Source organism: Ochotona curzoniae, unplaced genomic scaffold (assembly GCF_017591425.1).
Source record: "Ochotona curzoniae isolate NIBS_2020 unplaced genomic scaffold, NIBS_Ocur_1.0 contig_3498, whole genome shotgun sequence".
In the NCBI taxonomy this organism is placed as follows: domain Eukaryota; kingdom Metazoa; phylum Chordata; class Mammalia; order Lagomorpha; family Ochotonidae; genus Ochotona; species Ochotona curzoniae.
The window spans coordinates 9,442,072-9,454,545 of record NW_024465885.1 but is presented as its reverse complement, the minus strand read 5'-3'; positions in this window follow the sequence as shown (position 1 = coordinate 9,454,545).

The following is a 12,474-nucleotide window of genomic DNA, read 5'->3' as shown; positions in this document are numbered from 1 at the left end:
TTGTCATAGGGTAGCACAGCAGTTAATGTCTTTTTCCCCTAAGATTCTTAACCAAACATCTCTTCTACTTAAGCTATATCCACCAGTTCCATTTCCCCCAATCTCTTCAAGTAGGAACTATTGGAACTGATAAACCATCATCCTTAAAATGGCAGAAAATCCTATTTTAAGGATTTTCACCTCTGTCCAATATCCACAATCCTTGTGCCATCGTCTCACTCTCCCCTATCAAACGTTTCTTATCTCTCCGAAGTTCATGCAGCTGGAAAACTCAGAAAGAACTGAGGGTCTAACATCCATTGCCCCTGAGCCCTTATGAAAATAGCCTTCATAATTTCTTGTCAAATCCATGCACCATTCAGTTTCCACTATGTACACCAATCCCAGTCTGGGAAGTGAGGGTTCACATTGTTATGTTTGGGGCTAAAATTAAAGGTACTAGATTGATTACCCTGAGATTAAGGGAAGAGTACACATTGAATTCATCAACAACCTTCCTTTGAGGTATTCTACCTCACACAACTAAAAATTCCTTTGCAGAACAAAACAGCTAGCCAGCAAGTCTATTTTGGAGGAAAAATCTTCAGAAACATCAGGAAACCTGCATGTACACTCTTCAGGTCACAGAAGGAGGTTATAAATGTCTGAATACTGGAATGGGAAGCGCTACCAAATTTCAATTAACGTAATCACGTTGAGGTTGTCCTATCTATGGCAGTAAAGAAGCATAGGATAATAACCTGGATGTATAACATATCCAGAGTCAACAACTTGCTCAGGATTAAGGAACTAGAATTCACCCAGTTCCCTAATACTAAATACAATTCAGCATGCCTGTAGACACAAGTCCGGAAGATCTATCAACCACTGCCCTTATCTCTACCCTCAAGTTAATCAACTTGCTCTTCTCAAGACCCAAAGTAGCCCACAGACATTGATGGCAATGAAACTTAGCAAGCAGGGGCACCAGGGCACAAATGTAGACGTAAATCACAGCTCTCCAACTTAATTCCTTTTTTTTTAATTGGACCTTGTCTTAATGAAGTAGAAAAAGAGTTACAAGTAAACACTATAGGTGTCTCTTTGACTGAGTATAGGGTGTGCAGGGGCTGGGATATTTGTTCCTTTATTGAGAGAAAATAACAAAAACTTCAGTGCACTAGTTTAAAAGCAAAGCACTTTTTATTTGATAGTGATCTCCTCAACCCTGGATACAGATTACTTAGAAGTCTCTCAAAATAGGATCTGTAATAATTAGAGGTGCTTATCATTTCAAGAAATTTGGATAAAATATCCTTATTATCTTTCTACATTATAAACAAACATAAATTGATGCATAAAGAAAACAAGTGTCAATACTCCATATTTTTCAACAATGTCATCCCTAAAAATCAACTAAAAAGATTTGAGATTCTGACTTCTTCTGGTAACTAGGCAAGGTTTAAAGGCCTTGTCACAATTTTAGAGTACTGACCTGCTAAAATTAAGTTACAAGCAATGTTCTCTGAGGATTTCAAAAACAATGAGTTACACTGGATACATGAGGGTGGGGAGCTGTCTAAGGATTCAAATAAAGCTGTCAGGAACCTACAGCAGATCCTCTAGGGCTCAATCTGCACAGCTGTGGTCTCTGCAAGGGACTCTGCTGCACTTAGGGTGGAAACCCCACACCTTACAACGATGGCATATAGAGATAGTGCCTTTTCAACTGATAGTATGCATTCTTAGACAAAATTGATTTTGAATTTATGAGATAGTATGGTTCAATTTGATCAGCCACAACATCATACATTTTTTAAACAAAATGATGTTTGTTAAAATAAGCAAATACAGGGATAGTTGAGGAGTCCTATATGTGGAAAATGTATTATATTCTTATTAAATAGCACATTAAACTCCAAACAATGCTCAGTTAAACTTTTGGGTTTGATTTATTATTCAGCAAGGACATATCTATCTTAGAAAAGAATATTTTAGAGCAGGCTGTTCAACTTCTTCCTTAATGAGGTTTCTATATATTCCCTTCCAGAAAAGAAAAATCTTTATGTACATGGACTTGGAAATGTATTTTATTGATTCTGCAACTCTGATTAAAAATATTTCACTAGATACGCTTTTACTTTTCTAATGATGATTAGTAACACATATCTCACGCGTCCTACATATGTCATCTAGAAAACTTTTTCTTTAGCATTTTGGCCCATGCAACAAGCTAAATTTTTGTAAAATACTGAATGGAAATTCGAAAAACCATAAAGACATCGGCACATTTTATTAAAATTGTCATCTGATTCTATATCTTTAAACCAGATTTCAGAAGCAAAAAATGCTGTCTGCATCAACATCCATCTCCTTCACTAACAGCTTGCCTTGCAGCAAGAGCCGATGGCCAAATCTGTACAGCCTACTCACGAGGCAGGTAAATAAGGTGAAAAAATAGAACTGTTATTTGCATTTTAAACAGCTAAAAAGAATGTATTTCATAGGCTTTCACGCTTTATTCAAAGATTATCATAAACTGAAAGTTTCATACTGTTAAATCTCTAAACAATCAACATTTAATATAGCCTGTCATGCTTTGCAAAGTCTTCTTTGAAATGATATTGTCTGATTTATCCCATAGGGTAAAAGTATGAGACTTAAAGTTGAAATTTCCCATTTAGAATTAATAATGATTTTGCAATAAGCCCTCGTAGGCAAAGGTTATTTACATTGATCCTGTCAACACATTTTCCTTGTATTAAAAAACTATTGATTTCAGCAACTAGTACATCCATTAGTGAATTTCAAGGCAAATTTGATTTACTGCATCTTCAGGGATAAAACTTTCCTTATCAAAAATAAAGCAAGTAACCAGTGAAACCAGAGAGATGCACCGCTACATATGTTTGATGTGTTAGCTCTTAACTGATCTATAGAAACAATAAAAAGGATTTGATAATCAAGTAATGTTACAGCTCATTAGAGAGACCTCACAGAGAACACCCTATCTTAAAAGGGAATTTCACACACCTTCCATTTGTTAACTGCAGTCATTTTTAACTGCTTTTTAGGAGACTATGCTTCCAATTTGCTTAATTGCTACTGAACCAGAAGGTTGAAAAGTGTGCAGAGAAGGTTTTCTTTTCTTTTCCTTTAATCCATGATAATAGACAAAGTAAACTGCTTCCCTTCTGAACAAATGAAGCAGGATTTTAAAGATCCTCAGTGTAGCAGACAAAGCCAGTCCAAGAAGAAATATCAATATGAGAGATGGCATGAAGTCAGAGAGGAGTATTTCCTGTGTGCAGAGCAACCCCACACTGGGCAGAGAAGCAAGAGGATAAAGGCTCTGTAGCAGCTCAGATCTCATGAAATCATCTGATGGAGAAAAAAACCTTAACAAAGAAGTAAAACAAAAATGCAATACTTTAATTGAAACTTGATCAATTAGCAAAGAGGCTGTAGAGGGAGGCAGCAGAGCATGAAATTTGATTTAACAGAACTATACGTCCCATTTCATTTCTAGTGATAAAGTGAAACAGATGACCTTGGAAAGAGAAGACATTTGGTGAGTATAAAACAGCCCAGAATGATTGTTAAAACATTGTATTTATGGGAATCTTTGTGCATAAGAAAGCTTTAAATTAAAATCCACATTCAGATTCAAAGGAGAAAACGCAGAGAAGTAGTTGTAGATAATCGACATATAATCCAAATTTATGACATTGTATCAGGGCAGATGGGATGCAGAGAACGGCTTCATTTCATAAATGTGAAGAACAGAGCATAACATGGTTTGCTGACGACTCAAATTCCCTTTCATTTTGGCTCTATTTTCCTACTATTTTTTTTTTAAGTGGTAGAGTAAAGCAGGCCCAAAGCACAGGCCTGAACCAAGCTAGAATGAAAGTGGGTGATGGAACACTCCTGAGAAACACCTGGGTCGGGCGCTCCGATTGTTCTTTGAAAAGATGGTGGTGAAGAAACTGAGCAGTGCTAGAGTGCTGGTTTCTATACAATTTAGGATCACTCTGTTTTGTGATTGTCAGGAACAAGAGCAAAAATAGTCATGCAAGCACTTAGATTCAGATATAAGTAAGTAAATAGTGGAAATGTGCACTGCGTTTTCAAAGCCATTTCCTTCCCAATTAGTTGTAGCTGAGTATCTCTTCACTTTTCTTTTACGTGTTCCTTCATCTATTGCATTTCTCATTTCAATGTGCCTTTCCCCCTTATGTGTAATGTTCTCCTATCACCTCCCTCGGTGCTTAAGATGACAGTGAAGACCTGCTGCTGTGTCCATGTAAATGGCCTGCTACTATTGAGAAAGCAGTGCCATAATTAGAATGCTTGGGAGATGAAAACATAACATCTCTTGCAGATCTTTGAGGAAGAAACAAATTTTTATTTCAAAATTGTTATTTGTTCTAAGAACACTTTGCCTTACAAAACTACAAGTATTAAATTTGCAGAACAAAAAGACTCACAATTCTCATCTGCAGGGCAACCAGACCAAATGAAAACCCACTGGGGTTCTTTCCTGTTAGGAGTGCTGCTCCTCACAGCCTCAGCACCGTCAGGCACCGTAGCATGGACAGTGACTCTCGGAAGCGATCCCTAAGTGGGATAACAGCTCTGCTGTCTAACGTGAAATGTCCCTGCAGGCTTAGAACAAATTCTCCCATTAACCCACTAGTGTCTCCAAAGTGTAAGGATGTGCTTGCTTTCTTCTCCCCTCAGTTCAGCTACTTTCACCTTCATTGCTCCTTTTGTGATTCCATCCATAGCTAATTGACTCCTCACCATTTTGGTTGTATATACATATACACATATAATTTTTTTTCTAAAGATGTATGCATTTGAATGTCAGAGTTATACTGAGAAGGGAGAAAGAGAGCCCTTCCTTCTACTGGTTCATTCTTCAAATAGCTGCAGTAGCCCGGGCTGGGCCAAGCTGAAGCCAGGAGGCAGAATCTTCAACCACATCTCTCACATAGCTGACAATGAGACAAGCATTTTGACAATCTCTCATTACTTTCTCAGGCACATTAGCAGGTATCTTCATGGGAAGTAGAGCAGCCAGAACTTGAACCAGCACCCATTGGGAATGCTGGCACTGCAAATGGCGGCTTAACTTGCTGAGCCAACAACATCAACCCATATAGAAAATTATTAAAGCAAGACAGTAGAGCAGCTTACTCCACTCGCCTCTGAGTATTGCACAACATGCTTGTCTAAGATGATAATTGAACCTACTCAAGTATTAGCTAGTAATTATGTTCAGCATTCTGAGGATACACACTATGGTGTCATAAAGAAATTCAGTGTTACTTTAGAAACATCAAGAAACATATCTACTTCACCTTCACCCAAGCAAATTTGAGTTCCTAAACTGGATAATAAATCTTAAGGTGAATTTTGTGAAGTTCTTCCCAAAGTGATACTCACACTTTAATGTGCAGATTCATCTAATGAAATTGTTGTGAAAAAAAAATGGGGTGAAGCTCAGAATGAGGATTGAGATTGCTCATTTTAATTAAGGTCAGCACTATGGCTAGGATGTGCCCCCATTCATAAGTTAAAATTTTAATATGTAAGGTGATGGTACTAGGTTGAGTGGCTTTGGGGAGATAAGTTATAAAAGGGGAGTTCTTGTGTGAAAACTCAGTATCCCTGTAAGACGGAACTCTGCGTCCCTGTTTTTACCATAGGAAGAGAGAAGTAGGTATTGACCTGCAGCCTGAAAAGGAGCCCTTGCCAAACTCCAACCACACAGACATCCTGTTCTGGGACCCTGGCCTCCAGAATGTGAAACTAGATTTCTGTGGTTTATAAGACACCCCAGCTTTGGGACTTTGTTACAATAGTCTGAACTAAGGCATTCTCATCTGGAGTTGCTGCTCTGAGTAGCAAAGAGCTGGGAAAACCATGTTGTGTTTCATTGTTGGCCTTGAACACAATTGAGCACCAACATAGTACTACAATATTTTTATAACTTCTGCTTCTTACAGTTCTATAGAAGAGCTAACATGAGCTCCTAGAATCGGTTGTCACCACCTGTGTCTTAATACTTTCCCTTAAACGTATTGCTTCTTACTAGAGACTGGCCCCATGAATATTTTCAAATTGCTAACAAATACACAAGGTTAACTAGAAGAAAAGCTGCAAGCCTGGCTGACTACATGTAGCTCTTATTTGCATTGGGAAAAAGCTGTGTTCATTCTAATACTGCCAACATACACCACAAATTTTCATTCCCAAATGGTGCTACTGACAATTTCTATTAAGCAGCAACTACATCAGATGGAAAGCCGTTTTTTTTCTCACTTCCTAGAAGTCTTGTGCTGCAAGACATCCTCCCCTTGCATATAAAGAGAGCAATGGAAGTACAGCCACATGAATTTCCTTTCATTGCTTCTCCAGAATCTTAGGGATCTTTTGATTTCAAGCTGTAAGCATTCAGTCTCCCTGAGAGATTTTTTGTTTTGTTTTTTCTTTCACAGGCAGATATTGGTACCCACACTTCACCTTAGATATTAAAGAATTCTATATTGCTTGAAAAACAACACAGCAAGGGATGTGTGCTTCTGAGCAATCTTTTCTAAGACCAATAGGATACACACTGTCACATCAACTCAACAGCAAAATTACTCCTCATGTTAGACTCAACGGTACAGCAGTTTGTGATCATATCAGCTCAAACAAATGAAATCAATATCTCAGAAATGTCAAACCAAACAAGCCAAGGGAAGTGGACATTTTCATGAATATTAAATTGCAGAGCTCATGGAATGGGAAAATTTTATGTGTGTGTATGTAGGGGTGTGTGTGTGTCTCTGTGATTGAATTACTTATTCACTAAACAGACTAAAAGTTTAGAATGCGAGCAAGCGAGAAAGCAACTTTGTGGAGGGTGCCAATCTAATTACAGCACAGCATGTCCCTAGAGGCTCATTGGGAGCTGCATCATCACCTATATATGTCACCTTAAGCAAATTAACTTATTTCCTCACTGTTTTTAAGAGAAACCAGCATTGCCTTAAAATTCTTTCCACTTGGTGATACTTTCTGAAGCTTATATGATCAATGCTTTTATCTATTTTTACAGAAATGACAACACAATTAATAGATGAGCGACTGTATTATGGAATGTAATTTTATCTTTCCTTTGCCCAAATATCCTTACTTTTCCTAGGACTTATTTTTCTCTGTAGCAAAAGTGTTTATCAAAATCATGTCCATACCTCACAAACATACAGTGGCTCCTACTTTAAGGTACTTACTTCGACCTCAAAGAATTCAAAATGAAACTGATAAAGCACATCTTTATCACCAAGCTGACACTATGCTCAGTACTTTGTGTCTATCGATTCAGAGATGTTTGCCTTGTGTTACTTTCAAATTGTGATTTTCATGCCTCTTAGTTTAGCTTGAACTTTGTTACCTGGTGTTATGGCATTCTGACTCTTCCTTAGAGCAAATCTAGTCCAAAACCAGATCCAAGTAATCACAGATACAGACATTCATAGCATCAAGGTTATACAGAATAATGTCTATCTCTAAATTAAAATCTCATTACAAGAGCAGACTGTTCCATAGAAGATGAAGCTGTTACTTGGATGTCCACATTGCATAAGATTCCCTGGGATCGTGTTCTACCTCTGCTTCAGGTCCACCGTCCAGCTAATGAACTTGGAGGGAGCAGATGATGACTTCACTGCGTGGTTCCCTGTCACCCATGTGAGAGACCCAAGTTGAATTCCAGGCTGCCGGCTTTTACCTGTCCCAGTTCTGGGTGTTATTGATAACTGGGATATGAGCCAACAAATCAAAGAACTCTGTCTCGATCTCTCTCTGTGTATTTAATAAAATTAATTTTCTGGCACCAGCATAGTAACCTAGCAGATAAAGTCCTCATCTTGCATACACAACAATTTCATATGGGTACCAGTTCTAAAAGTGGCAGCCCTATTTCCCATCCAGCTCCCTGCTTGTGGCCTGGGAAGGCAGTTGAGGATGGCCCAAAGCCTTGGCACCCTATACCTGGCGTGGGAGACCAAGAAGTTCCCAGTTCATGGCTTCAGATCAGCTCATCTCCAGGTGTTGTAGCCACTTGGGGAGTGAACCAACAGATGAAAGATCTTCCTCTTTTTCTCCTCTTTTCTGTATATCTGACTTTCCAATAAAAAATAAATCTTTAAAAATTAATTTTCTAAACCATAATACATTTGAAATATTGTTTAGATCTGAGTTAAAAATCTTTGTTTTATGTAGAATAGGGTTTCAGTTCACAACTGAAAAATAAATATACCCTTCCAAGATGATGATTCTAAAACACGTTCAAGTAATACAGATTTGACGTCCAGTGTTTAATAATTTATCACAATAAAACAAAGCAAAACCCCCATGGTGCACTTCTCCACACTAGGTCTGCATGAAATTTCCCAAATTGCTACAATAGTCTTCCACATATTTCTTTCCTTTTTTCCTCAGCTATATCAAACTGGCAGGTAAGCATCAGATAAGACAAGATAATGGAAGGTGGAAAGGAAAGGAAATTTGAAAAAAGAAAAGAGAAAATATGCTTAGAGGATGGGGTGGGAAGTTGAAGTAAACAAAAGTGACACAGAGAGAGAAGCAAAAAGAGGAACTACATATAGTGTACTGTCCTGGATTGGATTATGGAAGAGAAAAAGTTAGTGGATAATAGCTATCAAAACCTAAGTAAAGTTTCTGGCTTAGTTAACCATAAAAAAGCAATACAAATTTCTTGGGCTTTGACTAAAGTGTCATCATTTTCTAAAAGAACAAACTTCTGGGAACGTGGTGAGAATATACAGGGGTTCTTCTGTTTTCGCAACCTTTATATATGTGTAGAAGTATCACAAAATACTAGGCTTTATTATTTCTCTTTTTTTAAAGCTCATTTTGAGATTTAATTATTTACTTAAAAGGCAGAGTTACAGAGAAAGAAACAGAACAGAGAGAGAGAGCACCGATGAGGGAAGGAAGAAGAGCAGAAATAAAGAGAAACCATCTGTTAATTCACTCCTTAAATGGCTGCAACCGCTTGAACTGCACCATGCAAAAGCCAGGAGCCAGGATCTTTCTTCAGATCTCCTACATGGGTGCAAAGGTCCAAGTACTTGGACTATCCTCTGTTGCTTTCCCAGGCATATCAGAAGACAGCGGCATTGGAACTGAAGCATCCAGGACTTGAACCAGTGTCCCTACAGGATAATGCCATCACAGACAGAAACTTATCCCACTATGTCACAATTCCAACCACTAAACATACAATTTTATTTTTACAGAACAACGTTTTGGGGATTTTTTAAAGGTTTATTTGTTTTTGTTTTCATTTGAAAAGCAGATTTGGCAGATAGAGAAGAAGAAATAGAGGGATTTTCCACAGGCTGGTTCACTCCCCAAAATTGTTGTGACATCTGAAGCTGGACCAATCTGAAGTCAAGAGCCAGGAGCTTTTTCCAGTTTACAGTTTACTGGGTTTACAGTCCCAAAGAACTGAACCAACCTGCACTTCCCTCCATGGTCATGATCAAAGAGCTGGATTACAAACGAAGCATCTAGAACACAAACTGGCACCCACATGGGATGCTGAGAGTGAAGGCAGTGGATTAGCCTGCTCTGTCCCCAAACCAGAAGACACACAAAATCTAAAATGAGAATATTCTTTTAAAAAACAGTAAAACATTCAAGTGAATAAGGTAAATAACTTGAAGGGAAAAATGAATTATGATCTATTTTTTTCTGATTTTAAGTTGAAAAAATATGCTTACCAGAGAACAATTTTGATTCCAGTACCAACACTTCATGATAATCTGACACCAGGACATTACAAATCTCAGTGTTTCACTATGAAAGGAAAACAATACTGGAAAGGTAGTTGTTCATTCCAAGAAAAATAAAGTATATAAATTGCTACAACAATAAAATTTGACTTTGCCCTGCATTGTCTTCTCTAGTCTCATGTACTGAATGTTTACACTTTTTCTTTAGGTATCAAGTTTTATCTGAATATTCCTTTCCTTCTTCCTTCTTACCTGAAGTTGTAACGTGGCATAATTTTTTTCTCACACTACCACCATCAAAGTCCAGAGTGATAAGGTAGTACCGTGAGTTAAGCCGCAATTTTGATTTTCTGGTGCAAGTCCCAGTTACTCTGTATGTCTGATATAATTTCTTACTAAGGGACAAGGGAGGCAGGTTATATGGGCCCATATCTTCCTGCCAATGACGTGAAAAGCCAGGATGGAATTACTGCTCTGAGCTTTGATCTAGGGTGTTGAAGGCATTTGGGGGAAAAAATAAATAGATGGACACACCTTGTCTAAAGTCTTTATATTTTTGCCTTTAAATGAATAAATTAATACTTAAAATAAACAACCATATGTTACACTTAAAACGTTTGAAAAAATAGTTTCAGATGATTACAACCATTGCCATGATAAATCAAAGATAGTCCAACCAGACAGGATCACACTTGATTTCAAGTGTAATAGTTCACAGTGGTTGCCAATCCATGATTCTGTCAGTGAAGATTATTAACCTTCACCTGCTTTCTCCCTTCTTCCCAGATGGCTTTCAATTTGTAGTTTCACCATTGTCCTAGACACAGTGATAGAACCAAAGGAAGACACTTTGTCCAACAGGAACCTGTCAGTATCCCCCACCATCTAGCAATAGCGCTTGTTAAAAGTAGAGAAATAACAGGAACTGGGACTGAGAAATTTCCGGATCCCTAAAATCAGGAGTTAAAATTCATGTTTTTTTTTCTTTTATGTATAAGCATGTAAACCAAGTTGAGCCAAATACAAATTCACTGTAATTTTCCCAAGTTGATGCTTTCTGTTTAGTATTTAGAGTTAGACAATAGCAGCCTACCATGATTGGCTGTGTGTGTGTGTGTGTGTGTGTGTGTGTGTGTGTGTGTGTGTAATTAGCTTTGAGAGTCACACAAAGATATGTGTGCAAAGATAAAAAGAGCAGTAATGGAACAGTCCAGTTAAATGGAACAAGAAGTCTTCCTTTTTCAATCAATGGATTGCATTTTAGTCACTGGCAACCGAAAGAGTCCTGTGTAATACACCCTTCCATCTACGCTCTTGAATCGTAAGTCCCAGCCACTGCCAACAACTTTGAAATCTCCTATACACACTCAGTTATTCTTTCTCTCACAAACATATTTTATCATTCTTACTTCAGTGACTTCTGTCTACCTTGAAATATTCAATTGTCTGAATCCATCATGTTGAAATAAATTTTCATGTCACTCTCAGGCCCCTCAAGTTACATCTATATTTCTTCCTATTTACAGCCAACCTTCTCAAATATGGCTTTATTTTCTCAACTATCATTCCTTCACCTTCTATTATATAAACTATTTTTGGTATTCTGTAAAATGTTTTCGAGAATTTAAAAAGACTAGCATTTATATTTTTCATTTCTAATCATTAAAATCACCATTGATTTATATTTTATGTCACAAAGCATTAATTAAAGCACCTCTATTAGATGTTTGAGTAAAACAATAGTATTAGCATTGAGCATCGTTAAATTCTGAAATCCCATTAAGTATTCATTACATGTTTGCTCTTGGGATATGCCTCAATTACTGCAAAAATCACTATGTCTAGAAATAAATTTGTCTTTTAATACAGTCCTACTTTCCTTGACTTTCATATATGACTCAACTCGGAAGGAATCAGATGGCTTTTTCTGAAAATAACTAGTAGTAACAGTATAGACTTTGAAGATACATAGCTTGTCATCAACTATTAAATTCTTTTGTTGTGTCAAAGGAATGGCCACAGACACACCTAAGTATATGGATGCAGTTTTACTCTCATGAAATAGTATTAATAAGAGTGGGGAATCTGTGCTCATCTTTGGTTAACCACTGCCAGTAAAACCAGTAAAGGGCACCTCACTGACTCATTCATCAATTTATACCTCCTTTGGTTGAACCCAATGTTTTTATGAAGTTCTATGAAATATTGTTACAGTATCGCTCACCTGGGCTTTTTCCATGTACTGGGTCAATACTTGCATACTTCTATTCGTAATAAATTTGTCCCTTTAAAAAGGATCATAAAGGGGCCTGGTGTGGTGGCCTAGTGGCTAAAGTCCTCGCCTTGAACGCACCGCGATCCCATATGGTCGCAGGTTCTAATTCCGGCAGCTCCACTTCCCATTCAGCTCCCTTCTTGTGGCCTGGGAAAGCAGTTAAGGACAGCCCAAAGCCTTAGGACCTTGCACCCGCGTGGGAGACTTGGAAGAAATTCTTGGCTCTTGGCTTCGAATCGGCACAGTACCGGCTGTTGCGGTCACTTGGGGAGTAAATCATTGGACGGACGATCTCCCTCTCTGTCTCTCCTTCTCTCTGTTTATCTGACTTTGCAATAAAAATATAATAAATCTTTAAAAATGGATCACAAGGCAGAATTAGCAGATGTAAACACCTTAAAAGAA